Below are 10,932 nucleotides of genomic sequence, written 5' to 3'. Positions count from 1 at the left end.
CAAATTCGGTGAGGAGGTTAATGATTTCTGGAAAAGATAGCACCTCCTTATGTCATCTTTAAAGGGTTTTTAATCTCCAGGAACTACCCCATCTGGAATTGTGTTCATTTGCTTTGCATTTCTCACTATCATGCTCGCTGCCATGATAGAACCTTGTTTGGCCTGTCTCTATAGACTTCTCTACGCAGAGTCTAGTACTATAGAGGCAGTTACCGGCGGGACCACTGGGAGGTAAAGGCCACTACAACTGAGAATAGGTTAAGAGAGTCATAGTTTCAAGAGAGTCATAGTTACTCCCGCAGTTTACCCGCACTTCATTGAATTGCTTCACTTTGACATTCAGAGCACAGGGCAGAAATCACATTGAGTCAACACTTGCCTCTGGCCTTCGCGATGCTTTGTTTTAATTAAGCAGTCGGATTCCCCTCGTCTGTACCAGTTCTAAGTCAGCTGCTAGGCGCCGGCCCAGGGAGAATGCTAGCCCCGCACACCCGGGGATGAGGCACATGGAGAGTTAACCACCGCAGCTGGGGCGATCCACAGGAAGGGCCTGGCTTGAGTTCAGAGTCGCCGCCACCATGGAGGAAGGTGCCTCATCCAGTCGCAGCAAGCGCCCAGCCCCGCTTTGTACCCCAGCCTAACTGACTCAGCTTATAGATCCAATCCTTATCCCAAAGTTACAGATATGATTTACTGACTTCCCTTCCCTACAATATTCCAACATGTGAGACGTTGTTCACCTTAGAGACCTGCTGCGGATATGGGTACGGCCCAGCATGAGATTTACACCATCTACCCTGGATTTTCAAGGACCAGCGAGACCTCACCGGACGCCGCCGGAACCGCAATGCTTTCCAAGGCTCATGCCCCTCTTTCGCAGCGAACCCATTCTAGGGCACCCTGCCCTTCACAAAGAAAAGAGAACTATCCCTGGGGCTCCCGCTGGCTTCTCCGGGATTGTTTGCGTTACCACACTGGAAGCCGCGAGGGCAAACGTCTCCTCCACTCCGGGTTTGGGGATCTGAAGTCGACTCCCTTTCTATCGGCGGAGGGCAACGGACGCCATCTCCTGTCCCTTTTGAATAGCGCTCGCCCATTTATTAGGACCGACTGACCCATGTTCAACTGCTGTTCACATGGAACCCTTCTCCACTTCAGCCTTCAAAGTTTTCATTTGAATATTTTCTACTACCATGAAGATCTGCACCTGCGGCAGCTCCACCTGGGCCCTTGCCCCTGGCTTCTGTGCACACCACAGCAGCCCTCCTACTTGTCGGAGCTTAGCCCCTGTGGCTCTCAGTGCCGGCGACGGCCGGGTATGGGCGCAACGCTCCAGTGCCATCCATTTGCAGGGCTAGTTGATTCAGCAGGTGAATTGTTACACACTCCTTAGCGTATTCCAACTTCCATGGCCACCGTCCTGCTGTCTATATCAACCAGCACCTTTTCTGGGATCTGATGAGCATCAGCAATGGGCGCCTTGACCCGACGTTCGGTTCATCCCACACCACCAGATCTGCTTACCAAAAGTGGCCCACTAGGCACTCGCATTCCATGCCCGGCTCCACTCGAGTGAGCCAGGCTTCTTACACATTTAAAGTTTGAGAATAGGTTGAGATAGTTTCAGCCCCAAGAGCTCTAATCATTTGCTGAACCAGATAAAACCGGGGGCTCTGAGCACAAACTATCCTCAGGGAAACTTCGGAGGGAACCAGCTATTAGATAGTTCGATTAGTCTTTCGCCCCTATATCGAGGTCCACTGACCGATTTGCACGTCGAGACCACTATGGACCTCCACCAGAGTTTTCTCTGGCTTCTCCCTGCCCAGGCATATTTCACCATCTTTCGGGTCCTATCAAAATTACGCTCATGCTCTACCTCCCTGACGGAGTGGGCAAGACAGGCCGGTGGTATGCTCGCCGCTGGAAGTACAGTGGGTTTCCACCTCAGCCGGTGCATTCCGGTCCTCACGTTCATTGTGCCACAGGGTTTCGCTCGGCTCTCCGACTCGCACACGTGTTATACTCCTTGTTTCGTGTTTCAAGATGGGTCGAGTGGATAACTGCCATCGCTTCACAGCCCTGGCACCCGGCGCGGGCCTCCCCACCCAGCGGTGCGATGGAGTCGGGGTGCACTGAGAACAGTCCACCCCAGTCGACAGTTGTGCCGGGAGCAGAGGCCCCCGTCCTCCCTTCCCCACCCCGGCGCACACCGAGGGGCGGCCAGGTAGCGGTGCCCGTGGAATGGCCCGCAGGTGGTCAAATCTCCCTTGGCCCCACAGATACAGCAAAGCTGCTGCCAGGGGGGCTGTAACATCCTGTGCCGGAGCAGAGGGCCACCTGCCAACCTGAAGCCTTCCCAAGGCTGGTTGTGGTGCACCGCCGCAGAGCAAATGCGCCCAGTGGGGTCCTGTATAACCCGGGCACTAGTCTTGCAGAAAAGATCCAGAACTCCCAGGCCACCGACCTTCCCACCATGTTGAATCTTCTAGGTGGACTGCACATACCCCACCCGTTTACCTCTCGATCGTCTTGCGCCCGTATTTAGCCTTAGATGGAGTTTACCAGCTGCTTTGGGCTGCATTCCCAAGCAACCCGACTCCGAGAAGACCCAATCCCGGTGTGCTGGCAGCTGCTACCGGCCTAACACAATCCACAGGGGAGTCTCGATCAAAAGGACTTGGCCCCCCTGAGCGATGCCGGGGAGTCTGTCTTCTGTATGCCACATTTCCCGGGCCCTCCACTGGGCGGGTATTCGGCACTGGGTTCTTCCCTCTTCACTCGCATTACTGGGGGAATCCTGGATAGTTTAATTTCCTCCGCTTACTAATATGCTTTAATTCAGTGGGACGCCATGTCTGATCTGAGGTCGTAGTTGCAAGAAAACGCCTAAGTGTTATGGGGAGATGGGAAAGGCCAGCCCCCTGCCGGAGCAGGGGCCTGGCGGTGAGGCAGCGTGCGCCCTCTTTCCCCGGATAGGATCTGGAGGACACAGACAACCATGCCCGTCATGCAGCCAGGCACCCCGGGCTGGGCCCAGGGTGGACTGGTTGCCAGTCTCCTTCTCAGGGCTAGGCACGCCGGGGATGTACCTCTGAGGCAGGACCCAGTGAGGGACCCTGCCACAGGCGATATGGTGTCTGACCTTGTGGGGGGATGAAGGGAAGCAGACCTACCCCTGCAACAGCCCAGCCACGTCCCGGGGTAACCCCGGGGCAATTTATGATCGAACGACCCTCAGACAGGCGCGTTCAAAGTGTCAAAGATGAATGTGTCCTACAATTCACACTAATTCTCGTAGTAAGCTGTGTTCTTCATCGACACACAAGCTGAGTGATACACTGCCAAAAGTCACATGCAACTTTTCAAAAATGGGTGCAGGCGAAGCAGGAGGAAGGCGACGCCATTCGTCGACCGCCCTTGCAGTGAGATGGCCCCGGCACCCCGTTCAAGGCTCCCCCCACCCACCTGCAGGTGAGGAAGGGGGCTCCCGGAGGGACAGGAGGAGGCGGCCCCGCATCCGCCAGTCCCTCCTGGAGTGACCGGGAGGGATCACGTGAGTCTTCATACCCCTTGGCCCAGCCGCTCATGACCGGGTTGAACCGGATACTTGGCAACGAGGGAGGGTCGCCCCACCTGCACATCAGCCATCCGTCGCTGGGCAGCCAAAAGCTGTGCTGGCTATTAGCCTACCCCAGCCTTGCCCGGAGGCACCAGTAGGGAAGAGCCAGGTGGCTCCCCATCCCGCACGCCTCCCACAGAGAGAAGCCGGGGTCCCATTGCAGGCCCTCAGCTCATTTCTTCCAGGCCACCCTGCCACGCAGGAAGGGACACTCCTCAGCCGCCCAAAGTCCGGTGGGGCCGGGACTCTGGCACGGGATGGCCCAGTAGGGCCTTTCAAGGTGGGGTGGTACCAACCCTGGGATGCACTGCCTTTCAGTTTCCCCCCACCGCGGGGGGTGTGCCCGGTGAGCTTGGGTTCCATCTTGGGAGGGCCTACCGCTGTGCCCCTCCCAGAGAGGGACAGGGGACAGGGGCCGCCCCAGTCCCTTACACATCGGTCAGGCCCTCCCCGAGGGGAAGAGTCCCGCCAAAGTCCAAGTCCTCACCCAAGTGCCCCATGGGGCCGCGGACCGCTCCTTCGGCCGAGGCGCACCAGGGCATTGCCAGGCCCTGTGTCTATGGTGTGTGCTTGCAGGAGGCAGCCGAGGGCTTCGGGCAGGCGCCGTCGGTCGCTCGGGCCGATCCACCGCTAATAATCCTTCCGCAGGCTAACCTACGGAAACCTTGTTATGACTTTTACTTCCTCTAGATAGTCAAGTTTTATCGTCTTCTCGGTTCTCCACTAGGGCCGATACGAGGACCTCACTAAACCATCCAATCGGTAGTAGCGACGGGCGGTGTGTACAAAGGGCAGGGGCTTAATCAACGCGAGCTTATGACCCACACTTACTGGGAATTCCTGGTTCATGGGAAATTTTTGAAATCCTCAATCCCTATCACGAATGGGGTTCAGCGGGTTACCGCACCTGTCAGGGAAGGGTAGACCATCGCTGATCCGTTCGGTGCAGAGCGTGTGCAGCCCCAGACATCTAAGGCCATCACAGAACTGTTATTGCTCGATCTCGTGTGGCTGACCGCCACTCGTCCCTCTAATAAGTTGGATGTTGACTGCAGGGGGTTTCTTAGTTAGTTAAGTTGGAGGAGTCTCGTTCGTTATCGGAATTAACCCTTTTTCTGTTAGGCCTCCCCCCGTGATAAGCCTTTTTTTGGCTATTTGGGGTAGTTTGCGCTTAGACCCCTGTAACTTTTTGACCACATAGGGTATCCATGCCAAATTTGCGTCCTTTACTTCCAACATCATCGGGATTCTAAAGTCACCCCATCCTGGATTCCCCTGGGTGTCTAGTTTTTGAGAAATGTGTGGGTTTGGTAGGTTTCCCTAGATGGCTGCCGAGCCCCGGGCCAAAAGGTCATGGGACCCTCCTTGCAAAACCAGGTTGGTTTGTAATATGTTATTTTGATGTCTTCTCAATAGGTTTTGGGCCCTTGCCTGCTGCAGGACTTGACTCACCTACACAAGTAAGGTACCATTTCAATTGGGATACTTGGAGAAATGCTGCGGGTAGAAACTTTGTTGTTTCTTTCTGCAGCGTGAACATTTTTGCACAATAATGCAAGGAAAATGTGACAGTCACATTTTGAGGTTTGCAGGACATTTTGGGTAAGATAACTTGTTGGGATCCACAAGAGCGACATCACCATGTACTCCCATGGGTGTTTAGTTTACAAGAATATTTACAGTTGGTAGGTTTTTCTTAGATGAAATGTACACCTTAGCAGAGAGACAAAAAAGCAAGGATTACTGCACAGCCATATATTCCTCAAGCACACACATATACTGGTTGGATTTGGCATGAGGGCGAGTGATGGTTCAATATATAAAATGTTATTAACAAGAGATTTCACAAAAATTAAATGCACTGTCAATAGGAAAGGACAAAAAACTGAACCAGTGACTTGCAGCTCATGAGCTGTTAAGCTACGTCAAGGCCCCAACCGCTTTACAGGCTATTCACACACCTTTCATACATGATACACACAAGACTATTCACACCACCAGGCACAAAACCAACACATTGCAACATTTACAAAAAGGGACAAGGTACACCCAGCTTGAGAAAGATAGAAAAGACAAATATTTCTGCACAACCACCTATTCCTCAAGCACACATACATACTGATTAGATTTGGCACGAGGGTGAGCGATGGTTCAGTATATACAGGTGTATTAACCAGAGATTAACAAAAAATGAAATGTACTGTCAATAATTGAAAAGACGAGAAATTGAACCAACCATTGACTCACAGCTCGTGAGCTGTAAAGCCACGACAAAGTGCCAACCTATTTACAGGCCATTCATACACCTTTCATGCGTGTGACACACACAAAAGCATTCACACCGCAGCCACGGGCCCGGCACATTATAACACTCACACCAGCAGACAGTGCCATTCAAGGGCCCATCACTTTCACACACTCACATTCCTGATACAGCAACCACACCAGCTCATGGAATGCGTGCAGTGGCGTTTAGCTAGCAGTGTGTGTAGTGACCAGCAGCAAGTTACTACTCATACACCGCCAGCCAAGCACCAGTCCATGCACACCGCCAGCCAAACGCCAGTTCACACACACCGCTAGCCAAGTACCAATCCACACACACCACCAGCCAAGCGCCAATCCACACACACCAACAGCCAAGCACCAGTCCACTCACCGCCAGCGCCTGTCCACGTACACTGCCAGCCAAGTGCCAGTCCACGCACACCGGCAGGCAAGTGCCAATCCACGCACTCCAGCAGGCAAGCATCAGTCCACGCACACTGTCAGCCAAGCACCAATCCATACACACCGCCAGCCACGCGCCAATCCACACACACCATCAGCCAAGCACCAGTCCACTCACCACCAGCTAAACGCCAGTCCACTCACTGCCAGTCAAGCGCCAGTCCATGCACACCACTAGCCAAGCCACAATCCGTACACACCGCCAGCCAAGCACCAATCCAAGCACACCGCCAGCCAAGCGCCAGTCCACCAACACTGTCATACAGTTTTTTAACAAACCAATTGAAACTAGATACAAAACTATAACTACAAAAACAACAGCAGTAACTAAAGACATCATTCTATTGTCAAACGTGAAACTAAACAACTATATAAATCCATAGAGACCAGGCAGTACACTATTAGACTCATGGCTGCTCCCAAAAACTCTTTTGAGTGTTATACGATCCGAAACATGTGGGCATACACAGCCCAGGTTAAGAAGGACAATCGGCACAGTGCATACGACACTCCTTCCGCACACCTCTTCGCAAGCAGATTCTACATTTCTTACAGGGATTGGTTTTTTTTGGCATGGGGGAATTAAATCAGGAAAGTGGCAATCTTTCAATTTAGCCACATCCTCCACCACGCCAACTCTAGGAACACTTGCCTGTACCACAACAACAAGGCTGCCTATCACAGACTCCTGAAACTGAACAAAAGTCATCTTTGACGCAGGAGAATACTCCTTGTACACAACAAAAGCATTGAAAGTTGCTAAATTGAAGAGATGGATGGCCAACTTCTAATACCAAATGTAAGCCTTACGAATATCAGTGTAAGGTTCCAACCCCTGATCTACTCTATCAACACCACCCATATGCTTATTTTAATCTACAATGCACACAGGTTTGTGCACTACAGCAACCTGACCCCAGTCACAGGTGAAGTACTCTCATCATGAATGGTAGTCAACATGTACACATCCCTCCTGTCCACAAATTTCACTGCTAGCAGTTCCTCACTATGCAAGGCACTGCACTGTCCCCTCGTTTTTGCAAACAAACTCTTTTGGGTAACCTTTACGGTTAGAGCAGATTGTGCCACAAGCAAAAGTGTCCACTTTGAACAATTCCTTAAACAATTGCACAGCAGTGTAGAAGTTATCAAGGTACAAATGGTGGCCTCTGTTAAACAGTCCTCTAGGAAGATCCCACAAGATTTTCTCTGTAATTCCAAAAGTGGACGGACAACCAAGGGGATCAATAGTGGAATCCCTACTAGTATACGCCCGGAAATTATAGACATATCCTATCCTACTCTCAGACAACATATACATCTTAATTCCCTAACATGTCATCTTGCTAGGAATGTACTGTCTAAAAACCAAACGGCACTTGAACAAGATTAATCAATCAATCAATCAATCACGGCATTTGTAAAGTGCGCTACTCACCCGGGAGGGTCTCAAGGCGCTGGCGGAGAGGGGTATGTTACTGCTCGAACAGCCAGGTCCTGAGCTGCTTCCTGAAGGTGAGATGGTCTTGGGTTCGCCGAAGGTGGGTGGGGAGGGAGTTCCAAGTCTTGGCTGCCAGGTAGGAGAAGGATCTTCCTCCGGCGGTGGCTCTGCGGATGCGTGGTACGGTGGCGAGGGCGTGGCTGGTCGATCGTAGCTGGCGGGTGGGTGTGTAGAAGGTCATGAGGTCGTTGAGGTACTTGGGGCCCAGGTCGTGGAGAGACTTGTGTGCGTGGGTGAGGAGTCTGAACGTGATTCTTTTGCTGACGGGGAGTCAGTGAAGGTCTCTCAGGTGTCCGGTGATGTGGCTTTGTCGGGGGATGTCCAGGATGAGTTGTGCTGAGGCGTTCTGGATGCGTTGGAGTCTTTTTTGAAGTTTGGCTGTGGTTCCAGTGTAGAGGGTGTTCCATAGTCCAGTCGGCTGGTGACGAGTGCCTGGGTCACGGTCTTCCTGGTTTCTGTGGGGATCCATCTGAAGATTTTGCGGAGCATACGCAGGGTGTTGAAGCATGATGAGGAAACGGCGTTGACTTGTCTAGTCATCGAGAGGGAGGAGTCCAGGATGAAGCCCAGGTTGAGTGCATTGTCCGTTGGCTTGGTAGCGGTGCCCAGGGCAGAGGGCCACCAGGAGTCGTCCCAGGCGGAGGGTGATGATCCCAGGATGAGGACTTCCATCTTGTCTGAGTTCAGTTTCAGGCGGCTGTTCTTCATCCAGTCGGCGATGTCTTTCATCCCTTCGTGTAGGCTGGCTCTGGCGGTGGCGGGGTCGTTGGTGAGGGAGAGGATCAGTTGGGTGTCGTTGGCGTAGGAGATGATGTTGAGGTTGTGTTGGCGTGCGATGGCTGTGAGGGGGCTCATGTAGACATTGAAGAGGGTAGGGCTGAGTGAGGATCCCTGTGGTACGCCGCAGATGACTTCGGTGGCCTCGGTTCTGAACGGGGGGAGGCGGACTCTCTGGGTTCTTCCAGCGAGGAACGAGATGATCCACTCCAGTGCTTTCTCTTGGATTCCGATGTTGCTGAGGCGCTGCACTAGGTGCGGTGGCAGACAGTGTCAAACGCCGCAGAGAGGTCCAGGAGGATGAGGGCCGCTGTTTCCCCGTTGTCAATCAGGGCTCTGATGTCGTCAGTGGCTGTGATCAGGGCGGTCTCGCTGCTGTGGTTGGCCCGAAACCCGAACTGCGAGGGGTCGAGGAATCCGTTCGTCTGGAGGAAGGCAGCGAGCTGTTTGTTGACGGTCTTCTCGATGACTTTGGCAGGAAAAGGAAGGAGCGAGATGGGACGGTAGTTCTTGAGGTCGGTGGGGTCCACCGTTGGTTTCTTCAGGAGGGCGGTAAGCTCGGCGTGCTTCCAGCTCTCCGGGAAGGTAGCGGTGTGGAAGGAGGTGTTGATGATGTCCCTGAGATGGGGTGCGATGATGGCGTCGGCTTTGTTGAAGACGTGGTGTGGGCAGGGGTCGGTTGGTGATCCGGAGTGGATGGAGCTCATCGTGCGGGTGGTGTCTTTGGTGCTGATCGGGGTCCAGTTGCAGAGGGTGGTGGTGGCGGGCGTTGGTTCGGTGGTAGGGTGCGTGGTCTGTGCATCGAAGCTGTTGTGAATGTCGGCGATCTTGCAGTGGAAGAACGAGGCGAGTGAGTTGCAGAGGTCCTGCGAGGGAGTGATGTCGTTGTTTCCGGCACTGGGGTTGGAGAACTCTTTGACGATGCTGAAGAGTTCCTTGCTGTCGTGGGCATTGCTGTCCAGTCGTTCTTTGAGTGCCGTCTTCTTGGTGGCGCGGATCAGCTGATGGTGTTTGCGGGTGGCGCGCTTGAGGGCGGTCCTGTTGTCTGTGGTCTGGTCGAGCCGCCAGGTTTTCTCGAGGGTGCAGCAGTTCTTCTTGGAGTCCTTGAGTTCGTCGGTGAACCAGGGGGTTTTCTTGCTCCCGGGTTTGCTGGGAGGGTTCTTTAGTGGTGCGAGGTCATCGGCACAGGCGGTCTGCCACTTGGTGAGGTTGCTGGCTGCTTCGTTGGGGTCCGTGGTGCTGGTGGGAGTGTTCTGGCTGAGGGAGGCGGTGAGCTGCTCGGCAGTGATCTTTCTCCAGCTCCGGCGGGGAACCTGTTGCGGGTGGTGGTGGGTCGTAGTTCTTCTGAAGCTGAAGTGGACGCAGCTGTGGTCAGTCCAGTGGGGTCCGGTGGAGTGGCTGAAGGAGATGTGCTTGCTGGATGAGAAGACGGGGTCAAGCGTGTGGGCGGCGTAGTGGGTGGGGGTGTTCACCAGTTGCTTGAGTCCGAGGTAGGCGAGGTTGTCCAGCAGGGTGGTGGTGTTTCTGTCATTGTTGTTCTCCAGGTGGAAGTTGAGGTCCCCTAGGAGGATGTAGTCGACGAGGGAAGGGCCTGCGGGCTGATGAAGTCTGCGATGTCTTAGCTGAATTGTGTGCTTTGGTACCGGGGGTCTGTAGATGAGGGTGCCTCGGAGGGTGGTCTTGGGGTCTGTGTGTATCTGGAAGTGAAGGTGTTCGGCGGCGGTGAAGGTTTCGTCGGAGTTGGTCGAGATGCGAATGGTGCTCTTGTGTACGATGGCAATGCCTCCTCCCGTCTGGTTGACGCGGTCCTTCCGGGTGATCTTGTATCCGTCCGGGATGGCTACTGCGATGTCGGGTGCTGAGGAGGCGTTCATCCAGGTTTCAGTGAGGAAGGCGACGTCTGGTGCTGTCGTGTCGAGCAGGTTCCAGAGTTCCACAGCGTGCCTGTGGACGGAGCGAGTGTTGAGTAGGATGCACTTGAGGTGGTTGTTGCTGGTGCCTGGCTTGTCGGGCGGTGCAGGTCTGGAGGCAGGTGAATCGGCAGGCTTGGCAGGCGAAGGGTCCGTGGGACTGTTTTGGTGTGGCTCGGTAGCAAGCAGGGTTCTGGCCAGTGTTGAGTGCGTTGAGGGCGGTGGGGTCGTAAGTAAGTATGGGCGAATTTTGCGAATCTCGCGTTCGCGAATTTTGCGGATTTGCGAACTCGCAATCGGCAAAATCCACGAATTCTTGTGAATTTGCGGATTTTTTTTTTTGTGTTCGCAAGGATTTCTGCCAGTTCGCGAGGGTTTCGTACCAGTTCGCA

General features: G+C 53.9%; 2 pseudogenes; both read right to left on the bottom strand.

The window, feature by feature from the left end:
• Positions 1-723: 723 nt before the first annotated feature.
• On the bottom strand, positions 724-2,849 carry LOC147731347 (28S ribosomal RNA; annotated as a pseudogene).
• A 382-nt stretch (positions 2,850-3,231) lies between these two features.
• Positions 3,232-3,353, bottom strand: LOC147731346 (5.8S ribosomal RNA; annotated as a pseudogene; the record flags this gene model as incomplete).
• Between the last annotated feature and the right edge of the window lie 7,579 nt (positions 3,354-10,932).

This window comes from Lissotriton vulgaris, chromosome 2_1 (genome assembly GCF_964263255.1).
Source record: "Lissotriton vulgaris chromosome 2_1, aLisVul1.2, whole genome shotgun sequence".
NCBI classification, from domain to species: Eukaryota; Metazoa; Chordata; class Amphibia; order Caudata; family Salamandridae; genus Lissotriton; species Lissotriton vulgaris.
Note: the sequence above shows the minus strand (reverse complement) of the source record. Positions and strands in the feature narration are given on the sequence as shown.